The following is a 13,883-nucleotide window of genomic DNA, read 5'->3' on the forward strand; positions in this document are numbered from 1 at the left end:
AGAAAGTAAAAAGCTGCAAGAGTGAGCTGAAGGGGCAGGGAGTGGCTTTAAATGGATGAAGGGGCCCGAGATGCCTTTAGTATTACACTACCTCAGTATTCTGTTCTTGCACATTTAATTGCAGCAGCCGCGCATTTAAGAGGAGGGCTTTGGGCACCGACACCTTTTTATTTACAAATTAAGCACTGTCTGCTGGCCTTGGCACTAACCACAGCAGTGACACTGCAAGGCTCATGGCCAAGAGCTGCAAGAAACAGAAGAGCAGACAACGTGACCTCCTGGTATACAGCCAAGATCTAGAACCCAACCGAGACAGATCCAGTTGGTTCCGTCAGTGTTGACTGGCCTATAGGACAAACAGACAGTGCAGAAGTGCTGGTCGGCAGGTCAGTGTGGGCCAGGTTTTAGGCTCTCTGTGGGCCTGTTTAGGGCCTGGTGGACTGGTTATTGATGTTAATTTCCTTGATATTACGCCAAAGCGTGTCTGAAACAAGCACAAATGCATGCAGTTTACCCTACTTGTCAAAACACCTATACAGTGTGTGTTTACAAGTTAAAAACTTCCCTGATTTACCAATGTGGCCACTTTGTGATCTGATTCACCAATGGGATCCACTTTTAGTTTGATGCCTGTGCACAATTTTTGTCCAACGCCTCACCCCCCCAGACACACACTTCTCATCCAAAAGTTAATCTGACATATAACAACACCTGCAAGATGCCTCAGGAAAACTAACCCCATGGTATGCAAATAAGAAAGATTCACTAGCACCTCTCCCTTGCACCCCTCCCCAGCACAGTGCTCCATGGCTTTATGGCCACACATGTGCCTTGTAAGTACACAACCAGACACATATACAAGCACTCCAGAACTGGCCACCCTCCCTTCTATAGGGAAGGGCTAGAAGTCCAGAGATGCTAGTCAGGTGGCTCCATGTACTTCTGCTGTAGTCATTGAATATGCACAGTGGTTTACCGACAGGCTCTCAGCAATGTAAGCTCTGGCAGGACCATGGATGCACATGTGCAGGCGAAGATGGGTAAACCTCTGGCGGCTGCGATCTGCGGGTTACGTTTAAACTGTCGCAAGGCTGGCTACTCAGACTTTCACCAATTACAGCCACCCTTAAGAGGTTAGTCAATTAAGCACTGATAAATGTCATAATAACAGACCCCGTTACATCCAGCGCTTACAAACAACAGAAGTGCACCATAAGCCGCCGCTTAAAAACAAGCTATTGTTATCATCAAAGAATGAGACCCTGTCAGCTACACACTGGCCAAGGACTGGGTACACCCCATGCTGACCGATTGTTGTTACGGGGGTTATATTGCTCTACTTCCGCAGGTCACTGGCACAAAGAAACAGTAAGAATATTTGTCTCGCGCTCTGAATTTGTCCTCAACAGGGGATTAATTAGCAGATAATTAACTGAGTGAAAATGAATATACATAGCATGGGTTATCTGCAGTGCGACAGCTCATAAGCTCAAAGTGTCCCTTCTAAGGGCTGGATGCCAGAGGTAGGCTGTACTCAGAATAAAGCGAAACGTGCCATATGTTTATGCTTCGAACATGAAATAGTAATTTTATTGTTCCAGAGCGCTTTTGGAATTCGTGCGCACGCAGATGTTCTCAGTTCTTGTTCACCTACGTTAACGTGTGCGTAGTGTGAGTGCGTGCTGGTGCGTGTTTGCGTGAGTGTGCGCACATGTCAAATGATGAACTGGGGACCTCTGTCGTAATTTATTGCTTTAATGTGTCTTTCGCATAGCTGCCAAGGTTTCAGATTGCTATGTGTGACATTTTTATAATTTTCGTGTAATTATGAGTGACATTCAAAGACTGTGAGTGACACTTTCTCATGAGCAAAATCAAGCAATGAAACAGAGGGAAACATACACATATGCACTTTGCACTTGTATAGCGCACTACTCACCCGTTAGGGTCTCAAGGTGCTGTACTCATACCGCTATGGAACCCTCCTGGCTTTTCCCTGTGAGGTGCCCACTCCTGGGCACCCCCAGGGTGAAGCCAGGCATCCAAGTGCTGGTGGGGCTGTTGTGGAGATTAAGCAAGCTATTGCCCAGAGTTGCAGAGTGGGACCCATTAATTAGATTAGGCACCAAAGCCAGAGTTATCTGGTCCAAGGGAAATTGAGCCCAAGACCTGCCGAAGCAGGACTTGAACCCTGGTCTTGAGCCAGATCTCTGCTTCAGGGTCTGCCGCTCTAACCATTGTGCCACATATCAGAAATTACACCCATTTGAGCAAGGAGAAACTCTAAGGAGATCTCAATAACTCCAACCAAACTCACGCATAAGACTGTGTTAGCAAGAATATTGGGGAGTGGGGGCCAAGCCTCGAGTCAGGAGAGGCTGACTGAGGCACACACATTATTTAGCCTTAGGTCACATTGCGGTTGCAGGGCCCGGCTGAGTGTGTGTTTCATTTGAAAAGACCCACTGTAGAAATCAATAAAGCGGCTTTGTGACCGCCATGGTGTCCGACGCATCTCCCGCTATAAGTACGTCATGAGTCTCTAAGCATGACCCATGACTCAGTAGGCACTCTAGCAGCTCAGCTGCAGTGCTGGCGCCACAGCCCGCTGGTTCCTGCTTGCAGTGATGCATGCGGCCTGCCTCTGTGAGTGAGTAGCCTGCGGACGGAGGAGGAGTCACTCAGCTGCTGCCTCTGCAAGGCACCCATGCTGGCCCCGCGTGCAGCAGTGAGGGCATGGACCCGTGACTCAGTCACCCTACTGCATTGTGCAGTTGACTCAGAGTACTTTGCCATCGGACACTCACTGACTCTGATGTCACTTAAGTTATGCCAGCGTGTGTCGGCCGGGCCCGGCGGGCAGTGTGTCTCTGTTAACTCAGATACATTGTAGCAGAACTCGAATGCAATCAGATCTAGAGCCAGCAGCCCCTTAGCCTACCGGGAGCAGGCAGCACACAGCACGCTCAGCCCCTCTGCACTGCAGCTCAGTTGATCTGTGTATTATAGTACTGCTTCACATGACACCTCAGGAGGCTCTTTAATATGTGATTTTCCATTTCAGTGCAGTGATGCGGACCACCATACTGAAATGCATTAGACTAACGCCTTCTGCGTGGTACTTGGCAGGGCAGTATTCAATTACATAGATTACTACATTTCGGCCTTGGAGACCCCACCATTTAGCAGATGCTAAAAGCCCAGGGCGAGCTAAGTCATTGCTAGAATTCAATGGCTCCCCTGGATAGGACAGGACTACGGATCTAGAATTTTAATTTAAGACCAACCCAGGGTTTTAAGTGGGATGAAAAAGTGGGGAGGGGGGTCCCAAAAGGGGTGTGGCTTATGTAATTAATGGTGCAGCTTAAATATGTACACTAAATTTCTGTCACTCGCATAGCATTCCACCTGATCAGTACCTTGGTTCCTCTTTAAGCTTTCTATTATTGCATCGAGATATCTAACACAACAACTGGCATACACCTAAAACCAGCAAGGACTATTGGATTTGTCAGTGGTTGTTGGTTGTTTAAGGTAAATGAGTAACAATGACTTTCTTGCTAATAATATTGAAAATGCTTCAGTTCTCAAAGTGTGAGACTGTGAATTAAACATTGCTGAGGCCTGTGGAAGTGGGAATGGTCTTCTGTGTCTCAATCATCCCCATTATGTTAATTTTATGTAAGACATGTATGCCTTTTCTTCTCGTGTCTCGTCCATCTGCTTATCTTACACCATCATCTCTTTCCTCTTCAGTACCCTCTTTTCACCCTCTCCTGAATGTACTTCCTCACATCTCTTTCTGTTCACTTCCCCAAATACTCAAGCACCCACTCAACCTGTAAGCCCTGCATTTTCTTTTACTTTTGCCTTGTCAATATTTTGACAAGGGTGTGATTCCTTCACATACATTTACACAGAATCACAGTTGCAAATGAACTATGTAACCATTGCTCTGTACACAATGCAGAGAGGCCGAGGATTGGATGACCATCTACTCCGAACACCTTTTGTCTAACTGAAAGGCACAGGGAGTACCTTCAGCTTCAAACCACGAGCTCCCAATCACTGCCCATTATGAAGACTTGGAGGTGACTCCATTGAAAATATGCCCTATACAAGAGTAGTATGCAACATGAAAAAATACAGAAAAACAGCAAATTGGAGTAGCTAACACTCTTATGAAATGCAAGATTAAGTGAAAAGTGAAATATAAACAGGAACTAGGACAGAATGAAGGAAACCGTATCAGTGTTTTTTGCTGTTAAAGTTAAGGACATGAATTTAGAACCCAATAGGGACCAGTTTCAATGTCTGTTTTTAATTACTAACGAGTTTGAGAACCAGAGGAACCGGGGCAACTTAAATTCCTGCACCAGTCCCAAATTGCATGAGTGCACCATGTGAACCGTCGCCTGGCACTCCATGAGAGGGTTTGAGACGATCCTTCTCTAAAGAAATGTTTGGTAAATGAACGTTACAATACAATTTTCCAAATATACTTGTTAAAAGGAGCCCGTTTTTATAGGCAGCTCCGTGGAATATTTCAAAGGTCCTAAAAGTCTGTGTGGTTATTCATCAGTGAAGAAAACAAGTGCAACTAGCGATCTTATAAACATACCTGTTAAAAAGAAATCGGGTTCATTGGCAGTTCTGAACGAGCACTTGTGAAATATTGCAATATATTTAATGATTCCCTGAAATATCTACATGGGCATCGATATGTGAACTTTTGAAGTGGTGGGACGTAAATACGTGGTCCAAATTGACCCTGTAATTAAGAAAAGCCTGATCTTTTCTAGGGTCGCTCAGGTAAATTCCTCCCGACAAAGTACTCATGAAAAAACAGTGGACCGGACTTGGATTTTATAGCATCCAAATGCATTGGTTGCAAAGCCATTTAACAAGCAGTACTGAAAGGATACTTATGGAATAGTTCAATGCTGTCAAGATGGTGGGGGGGCTCACTCTCAAGCTCTCTTGGTAGAAAATTGATGAAAACTGCAATTTTCATTTGAATTTTCTCACAAAGATGGGAAAAGGCTAAAGGTGTAAAGGGTTTTCAAATAATCCGGATGTGCAATTTGACTTGACCTCACATCACATCTCGATCAGTATACAATGTGATTGTAATAGGTGTTTATAGAGAACAATTTACCCTACAAGGTATATTGGTGCAGTGAGTATATATAACATCTTTCATCACTCTACCTTAAACCTCCATTCATTCATATTCAATGATCTCCCTTCAGTGTAGATTTATGGCCTCATGACATAGCAGCAAGTGCATTCTGAAACCAAGGATAACATATCAGCAGTACATCAACGCAACAAGAATTATCACTCTATAAACTGAGCATTAAACTTATAATGGTAAATCTGCTGTGACACCTCCATTCCGTCACTTACTCCAAACTCTGTCAAATGGACGTGATTGCAGGGCGAGTTCCAGGCTAGCCTGCGAGGCTGCATGGAAGGACACACATTTGTTTTTGCCCAAGTACTGACTGGACATTTTCACCAAGTACTCGTACAGGCAAATGACTCACTTGTCCATGTAACACAATTATGTATATGACTATGTATATAATTAGGTAGACCTTGTACCAGTGGTAGCCACCAAAGATCATGGATGTCCAGCCTATGACAGGAGGTCTATCAGACAACAAGGCAGGCATCATGCATCAGTAGTAGGATAATGCCCAGGAGTATTCTAGGGACAGTCGTTATAATATTCCAAGAAGGGTCACAATACTGCCTATAATGTCTATAGTATGCCAATGAAGTCAGCCCAATGCCAGGCCCCAACAAGCCTAGAACAGCCACAATAAAGACATTGGGTGTAACTAATGATAGAGCTACTAGTGTAATAGCTAGAATATCAATAATGTGCCAAAGACACACAAATTGTGCCAGGGTCACCATAATGGAGAGTAAGCCCACAGTATGATCAAGGGGCTAGTTTTATGCCAACACACCTAAAATACACCAATGGAGCCACCCTGATACCACAGGCTCCATTGTACACACAATACCCATAATATGGAAAGAAAATAGTAAAGTTATGCCAAGTCTTCTATATTAATAAGAATGTCCACAATATGCTAAGAGGGTAAGCTTATTCCAGAGTCATTATAACACCCTGAAAGCTCAATAAATGTAAGGAGGGTCGCCTAAAGGGGAAGTATATGCCTTGGGTGGAAGTCACTAGATGCAACGTGATGAGGCCACCAGATGCCAGGGGCTGGAGTTCACAGGAAGAGATCGGGTGGCAATCAGACACCTCATACATGCTTAGCAATATATGAAAGCAAAAATATGCACATACAGACAAACACATATAAGTACACACAGATGCAGGCACACTCACACATACACCACTCAACCCCCAGATCTTCCCCACCTGCAAACTGTCTAGTATCCAGTCAGAGTGACGTCTCCATTGTTAATCACCTGCCTGCCACCCAGACCCAATTATGTGGTAGCATGCTGCCTCATTCTCATCCTCCTCTGTATCTCCAGCACTGCTACACCTGGTGAGAGACCCTGACACTCATGCAGGAAGGGTCAGCAGCATCCTCCATCCTTTGGTACCAGCACGTTCGTGCAGGCAGACAGCATGCATGCCAGTGCAGGGTCTTAAATATCTTGGCCAATCACCATTTGACTTACTGGAATTCACATGGTGAATGGCAAATGGTTTGCAGACCTGCACTGTTAGTCAAACAATCGAAAGAGCGCAAGACCTTCAGTGATGGCACTTGTACATATTTGGACATGTTTGTACATATATGCCCTCAGCACAAGTCCAAATATGTACGAGGAGGACCAGTATTTATGGAACAGTGCTCCATCTTGGCCTTTCACAGCAGATGTAAAAGCAGCCACAATCCCACAGCCTACCAAAGAGGCTAATCACCAATGTCACTGTACTATAAGACATGAGTTTGCTCCCAATAGGCACTCCTCAAGGCACTTTTTGCTTGGGTTCTTTTCACTGAGGAGGCCAGTCCCAGTCAAAAACGCTCCTGTGCTTCGGGTAAATCTTTGATATTGGTTTCTCATGTAGCTGAGCAACGATTTGCTCTTTTCATTTTTCCATTTTTTTCAGATGCCCTCTGTAATGATTGCTGGACCTGAAGGCAAATCTCACAAGTGCTCACTTACATCATACTCTAGGAAAGGTAGTATGAAGAATATCGGAACGTGTAGAGCATAAAGGAATACATCCCTACCTATGGTGCACCAGGTCTCTGCTTTGTAATCACTTGCTCAGCCACTATTCATCAGATGAAGTTTTGGAACAGGACCAGAAAGGAAGAACTTCTTTGTGCCTGCAAAGTACCAGTGGATGTGCTGTCACTAACCCTTGCTTGTATTTCTCTTTGGAAGACATAGCCCAAAGCTCAGACACTTTTCTGATTTGTTGTAAAGGTATTTTTTAATTTAATAGATTTTATTTTATTGATTAGTATAGCATTAACTTTTGAGAATAAGGCACTTTGTAGTGCTGAATAGTTAAAAATTGTGACTTCTATGTTTCACGTTTCCCTCTAAGTCAGAAGTTGTCAATCAAGATTTGTTATACCCTTTAGTGTAAATTCGTTTTTCGAATTGAATGTAAGAATGTTTTTCTTTCCAAGCAAGTCCAATTTTTGGTGGGAGAGGTGAAAGGCTTATTTCCAAATATTTGTAATTGTTTGTAAATTTGGTGTCTCAGGTTCGGGCTTAGCGAGTACCACAGTTGAGTATCTCGGTCTCTAGTATTCATGTGTGTATCTTTCGAGTTCATCATTCTGATTTTTTTACTTGATCTGAGTTTGTTACTGGATATGTGAAGCAGTGTTAACTTTTAAAGATAATTCAGGTAAAACTTTCCTATTTTGAAATCTAGCAGAATAGTTTCAACATAATTCGGTGGTCCACCAACAGTTAGCTGTAAGAAAATGGATTATTGTTTGAGGTGCATGATTACCATCCTCAAGGAATAACCACAACCCTTGTCAGGGTGAACTCTCACAGTCGGTAAGTTAACCTCAGCTCAGCCTCCCGGTAGCTATGGCACAGAGTAGACATGCTTAACTTGGGTAATGTATAAAAAAAAAAGTATGCAGGACCAAAACAACAATAAAGTAAAAATGCAAAGCAATAAAAATCCCAAACCATATTTGAAAAAGAGTGTCAAATTCAATAAACAAAATGACACCAAAATGACAACAACCCAATAATGGGGACCGGAGACATACATTTTAAAAGTTGTTTGTAGAAATAGCACCAAAAAGAACAAAGTACCAATGTCAATGGTCATGGTAGTCCTAGGCATCATTTGAGGCTGACTGTGATGGAGCACAGATCAGTTACACCTACCAGGTTCGTCCTGCTCAAAGGTTTAACCTTCTGACTTAGTTATTTAAATACCGTTCACCCACAGGAGTACACTTCTAACACCCCCAGGACTTCAGGGGGCACTTAGAGACTAATAGGGTGTCAGGCAAAAAACAACTGGATACTTTCAGGAAAGGCCTCTTGCAACTCGTCATCTCCCTGGAGCCACATATAAGGCAATCCAGCCAGCTGACCCTTGGAATCTACTTCTTTGTCCTTGGCACAAGAGGGAGCAGGTCCGATCCTTCAGGTCACCTCTCGAATCTCAGCCAGCAGTTCTAGTGCTTTTCTAATTTTCAGCAGGCCCAGAAAGTGTTCTTAAGTGGGTTCCTGGAGGTGCCACATTTATACCTGGAACCAAATAGGGTAGTAAAGTGACTCTTGGACATGCCCTAACCAATGGGGTAAAAGTTAATGAGGCCAGTCCTACCCACTTTTTCAGTAGTTCATGTTTGCCTTATTGCAAACAGGTGCAAAATGCCCTGTGTCAAGACAGCAAAAGTCTTCAGCCACACTCAACTTGGGCCCTGAGGGCTTGGGTGTATGTTGGGAGACTACTATGGTAAGCCTTGTGTCCTCCCAAATCTAACACTAAGATCCAGGTTGAGGCAGGCACCTTGCCCACAACAAATCCAGAGACAGAACTGTAGGAGGACAAAAGCATGGTGTGCCAGCACTCAAATGTGAATACAAACAAATTGTCTTGGCATGCTGCTCTCTCCCGTTCAAGTAAGCCCTAAGTGTTACTTGTGGTTTAAAAGGCCTGTCAGGCAGGATGTGACACTGAAATGTCAAAAAGGATGCCCGACAAGCCCCACCCTGCATATTCTGTGGAGTTCATAGGAGCCATCTCTGCCATTCAGGTCAGCCTATTGTTTGCTCCTGGGAGGCATTTCACGCTTCTTTCTCCTTGTAAATATGTGGGCTATTGGCTGTGCCAATGCTTTCAGTGGAGACAATCTGCCAACATAAGGCATTTAGTTTTATTTCTGCAACAATTCTTGGATTCGGTTACAGGGGTTTGGCTTTACTAAGACGCAGGCTTCAGGAAGTCTAATTTTGAACTTTGAGTTTTTTCAATACATAACAGCGCACTCCAATTTTTTCCTCTGCTCTACATGAAACAGTCATTAGCAAAACCAGTAGGTCTGATTTTAATGAGGTAACACATGCAATCACAGCCATGTACAAGTGCATATTGTTTGCATGACGTTTTTTTCATACATTACCATATTAAAGCCAGACCTACTGACTTTGTCAAAGCTGTTGTTGAGGATAAAAAGATAGGATGTGCACACATCTTCCTTCCTTGTATAAACTAAAAAGAGATTTTACTTCTAGTTTGCTGGGAATGTTCGCATTAGCCTGCAATATGCGGTTCAGCAATGATGTCTGCAAAATGCACTCTAGTTTTGCTGAGTTAAGCTATTTGACAGTACCAGTTGGTTGATTATTTGCTGCTTAAGCATTGGTCAGCTTGATTGATAGGACATATTCTATAGCAATTGACCAAGTACAATCACAGTAGAGATTTGAAGCACCCAGTGGTTTGTCACACATATTGTGAAATGTTAGTTTTTCTTACTCAAAACGTTTCCAAAACCAAATGCCAGTTACTGTACCTTGCCTCAGGCTGGATACATTTAAAAAAGTTCAGAAAATTGTCATGAAAGCACTTCTCTTCCGGAAATAAAGAGGAGGGACTTCCCTAGCATGCCAGCCAGGTAAGGCATTGATGGGCAGCTGAACTCTTGGAGCCTCATGATGGAGGAAGAAGGGGAATCAGTGGTTAATTTGTGCTGGTTAGCCGCACACCACTCCTTTTAGAGAGAGCAGGGAGGGATGGAGGGGAGTGTATGTGTGTGTGTCTGTCGATGGGTGATCAGCACCAACAATATTTAAAAACAGACTTCAAAACATTTTTGAAGTCCTTAATTCAAAAACAAACATGAATATTTATTTCTTGTCAATGCATCCAAGAACCCTTAAGGTAATCCTGGTCAGTGATGAATTCACTGTTACATTTCACACATTTTACTTCATGTTGCATGGTGTTTGTATCCCTATTTTCTAAGAGTGTTTTCTTTTACCAGTTTTTTCATCTAACATATGATTCTTCTGTAGTGCACACTGTGATCTGAATTTCAAGTTGAATCCATAAAGTGGAAGGGTGTTCATGACCCCACAACTAAAAGCTCTGGAGTTGAGTCTGAAGGCAGTGAAATTTTCCGACAGTATCAGCATTGTGTCATAAAGGTGTTCTTACTATATGCTCATCCACCGTCAGCCTCTCTTGCAAAGTGTACATAGCGATGAAAATTAAAATTCGGATTCTGTGGTACATTGTGTGAGGGAATTACATAGATTTTGAAATATCAGGCGGACAAAGGAAACCAATTTCTAGGGTGGAGAAGCTCCAATAACTGACAAGGGAAACTACCTTGCTCAGTTCACTTGATCACTGCAATCTAGCTTTGGTGTTCTCTATGGAAGCAGTGGGCGATCCCAGTGGTGGAAGTTGGCAGTGCCAGTGGGGAGAAGTAGGTGGTGGTCTCCTAAGAAAAAGTGTGGGCACCTTCACGTATGATGTTATTTTTACAAACTAAGCAGAGCAGGAATTTAACCTTTTGCATGTCGGCATTCTTCACTATGGGCCAGATGTATGACCTTTTGTTTTGCAGCTCACAATTTGCGATCCATTTGGGAATCGCAAATTGCGTGTCGCAAAACAAAATGTATAATAGTGTTAAGTACACTGTTTGAGACTCCCAATGGGGTCGCAAATGACCTACAACATCAATATCCATGAGGTAGGTCACAATTTGCAACCCCATTGGGAAGGGCCGCACTCACAGGAATGGTGGCCTGCTGGGGACAGCAAACCCCCATGTCTGTGACTGTTTTTTAAATAAAGCAGTTTTTTTCTGAAATGCAGTTTGTTTCCCTTAAAGGAAAATGGGATGCATATCAAAAATAAAAATAAAAAGTATTCCTTTCATTTTTTCAGAGTGGGTAGTGGTCCATGGAACCACTGCCGACACTGAAAAATTATTTTTGTTTCCATTCACAAAGAAGAAGGAGTCTTTAGGGGACCCCTTCCTGTTTGCAAATGGGTTAACACAAATTTAAACTTGGTGTTAACTGCGATTGTTTTGCGACCGCATTCAAAGTCGCAAGACAATCATACATACCATTCAGATTCGGTATTTGGAAGGGACACCCTGGACACGACCCTTCCTAATACCGAATCGCAAAACCCAAATTGCGATTCGGTAACAAGTGACTGGGGGCCAGATGTAGAACGTGTTTTGCATGGTCAAACTGCGAAAATCGCAGTTTGCGCCTTGCAAAACGTGCATCGCGATGCACATTCCCATTTTGCGAGTCGGTACAGACTCACAAAATGGGAATGCGACTCACAAATAGGAAGGGGTGTTCCCTTCCTATTTGCGACTCGCACCGCGATGCAGAATTGCTTTGTGACCACAAACGCGGTCGCAAAGCAATTCGCAGTTACCACCAGTGCCACACTGGTGGTAACCCATACGCAAAAGGGAAAAGGGTCCCCATGGGACTCCTTCCCCTTTGTGAATGTCGCTATTAATGTTTTTTCAGAGCAGCCAGTGGTCCAATGGACCACTGCCTACTGTGAAAAAACGAAACCAAATGGTTTCGTTATTTTTTTGTATTGCAACTCGTTTTCCTTTAAGGAAAACGGGCTGAAAAACAAAAAAAAAAACTGCTGTACTTAAAAAGCAGTCACAGACATGGAGGTCTGCTGTCTCCAGCAGGCCACCATCCCTGTGAGTGCAGGGAATCTCAATGGGGCCGCAAAATGCGACCCACCTCATTAGTATTAATGAGGTGGGTCTTTGCGGCCCCCTTGAGATTCGCAGAATCTGTCTGAGACACCGTTCTGCATACGATTTAGCACTCCCAATTTCCGATTTGCTAAATCGATTTTGCTACATCTGGCCCTGAATCTCAATTTGGGCTTTGCACATCCCAAAAAACATATTTTCTAGTCGCCAACAGGCCAATTCGACTAGAAAAATGCTTTGTCTATGTGGCCCTTTGTTCATGCTAGAACTCCTTGTGAAGATCTGTATTGTTTCTGAAACATAAATCCTTTCGATTTTATCGTAAGGCGAATGGAACCGTCATTGAAGTAATAATGTCGCATCAAGCACGCATTAATAAAGCAGGCTGTTTAGAGTTTTTGAATTAAAAAACGATACTAAGGATAGATTTGTAATAATTTATTTGCCGTTCCTATCCTTGGAATCAGAGGATTCGTTCGCCATCAATATGAAAGTTTGAAGTGCAGAGTTTGAGAGCGATGCTACCCACTTACCGTGTTTTTTCTATTTTTCAAAATCCCATTATTTTATTTTAAAAAAAGGTGATTCAAAAGTGCACCATCACTGCTGTTCTCTATGAAATGCAGCCCAGGGATAGGCTCTGCAGATTCCAGAGAGAGGAAGACGTTCGATATTGTTTCCCTCTGTTGATGAGGCACGCGGTGGGAGGCGCGTGCTGCTGGCAGCGGCTTCTTCCTGGATGAACCTTTCCCGGGCACCCGCAGCTGGCAGGAGATGCCGCTGAGTAGGAAGGCAGTCACTCTGTGGATGCCATCCCCATGACTAGACAAGACGACCAGAACCTCTTGGTTCGGAGCTGTTTGTGCTCGTTGGCCTGCAGCTGGTACACTGCACCTAATTAGTGAAGTACATACTCGGAAATAAAAAAAAAACGAGGCCACCAGCAAAAATATGAACTGTACATTGTATTACAGTTGCAAGCGTCGAACTGAATTTGACTGGTTCCAGTAAGATATTTTTTTAACGGAAAAATGCCTTTTTAATCTTTTGGCAAATAACCTGCATTGCTAGCAGCTGAGTAACGCTATTCAGAATGAACATCATGGCTCTGAACGCTGTGGGCTATGAAGACTGGAGCCACACACTGTCTTATTTAGAGCTTCGATGGCGACTTTTCCTTCTGCAGTTGAAGCAGATTCAGTGCTTAATTTGTGCTTATTGTTTCCGGTGCTGAGCACCGGCATTTATTTTTGAGGACCGGCTCTTATTCTTCTGCCTCAAGCATCTGCTGCGAGCAAAAGACACGCATGGGAAAGACAGAGGAAGAGAAAAACGAAACAGTGTCACAGAGGCAGAAAGCTGCAAGAGTGAGCTGAAGGGAGAGGGAGTGGCTGTAAATGGATTGAAGAGGCCTGAGCTGGCTATAGGATTACGCTGCCTCAGTAGTCCGTGCTCGCACATTTAAATGCAGCAGCCGCGTGCTTAAGAGGAGGGCTTTGGGCACCGGCACGTTTTTATTTACAAATTAAACACTGTGCAGATTTACCTCCCAGTTAAAGGACCAGAGGAAAATCTATCGCATTTAGACTTACCGACCAGAGTGGCGGGAGCTTCCCGTCCAAGTGACTGACTTTCCGATCAGAGTGGCGGGAGGTTCCCCGTCAAAGTGACTGACTT

Source organism: Pleurodeles waltl, chromosome 5 (genome assembly GCF_031143425.1).
Source record: "Pleurodeles waltl isolate 20211129_DDA chromosome 5, aPleWal1.hap1.20221129, whole genome shotgun sequence".
Lineage (NCBI taxonomy): Eukaryota > Metazoa > Chordata > Amphibia > Caudata > Salamandridae > Pleurodeles > Pleurodeles waltl.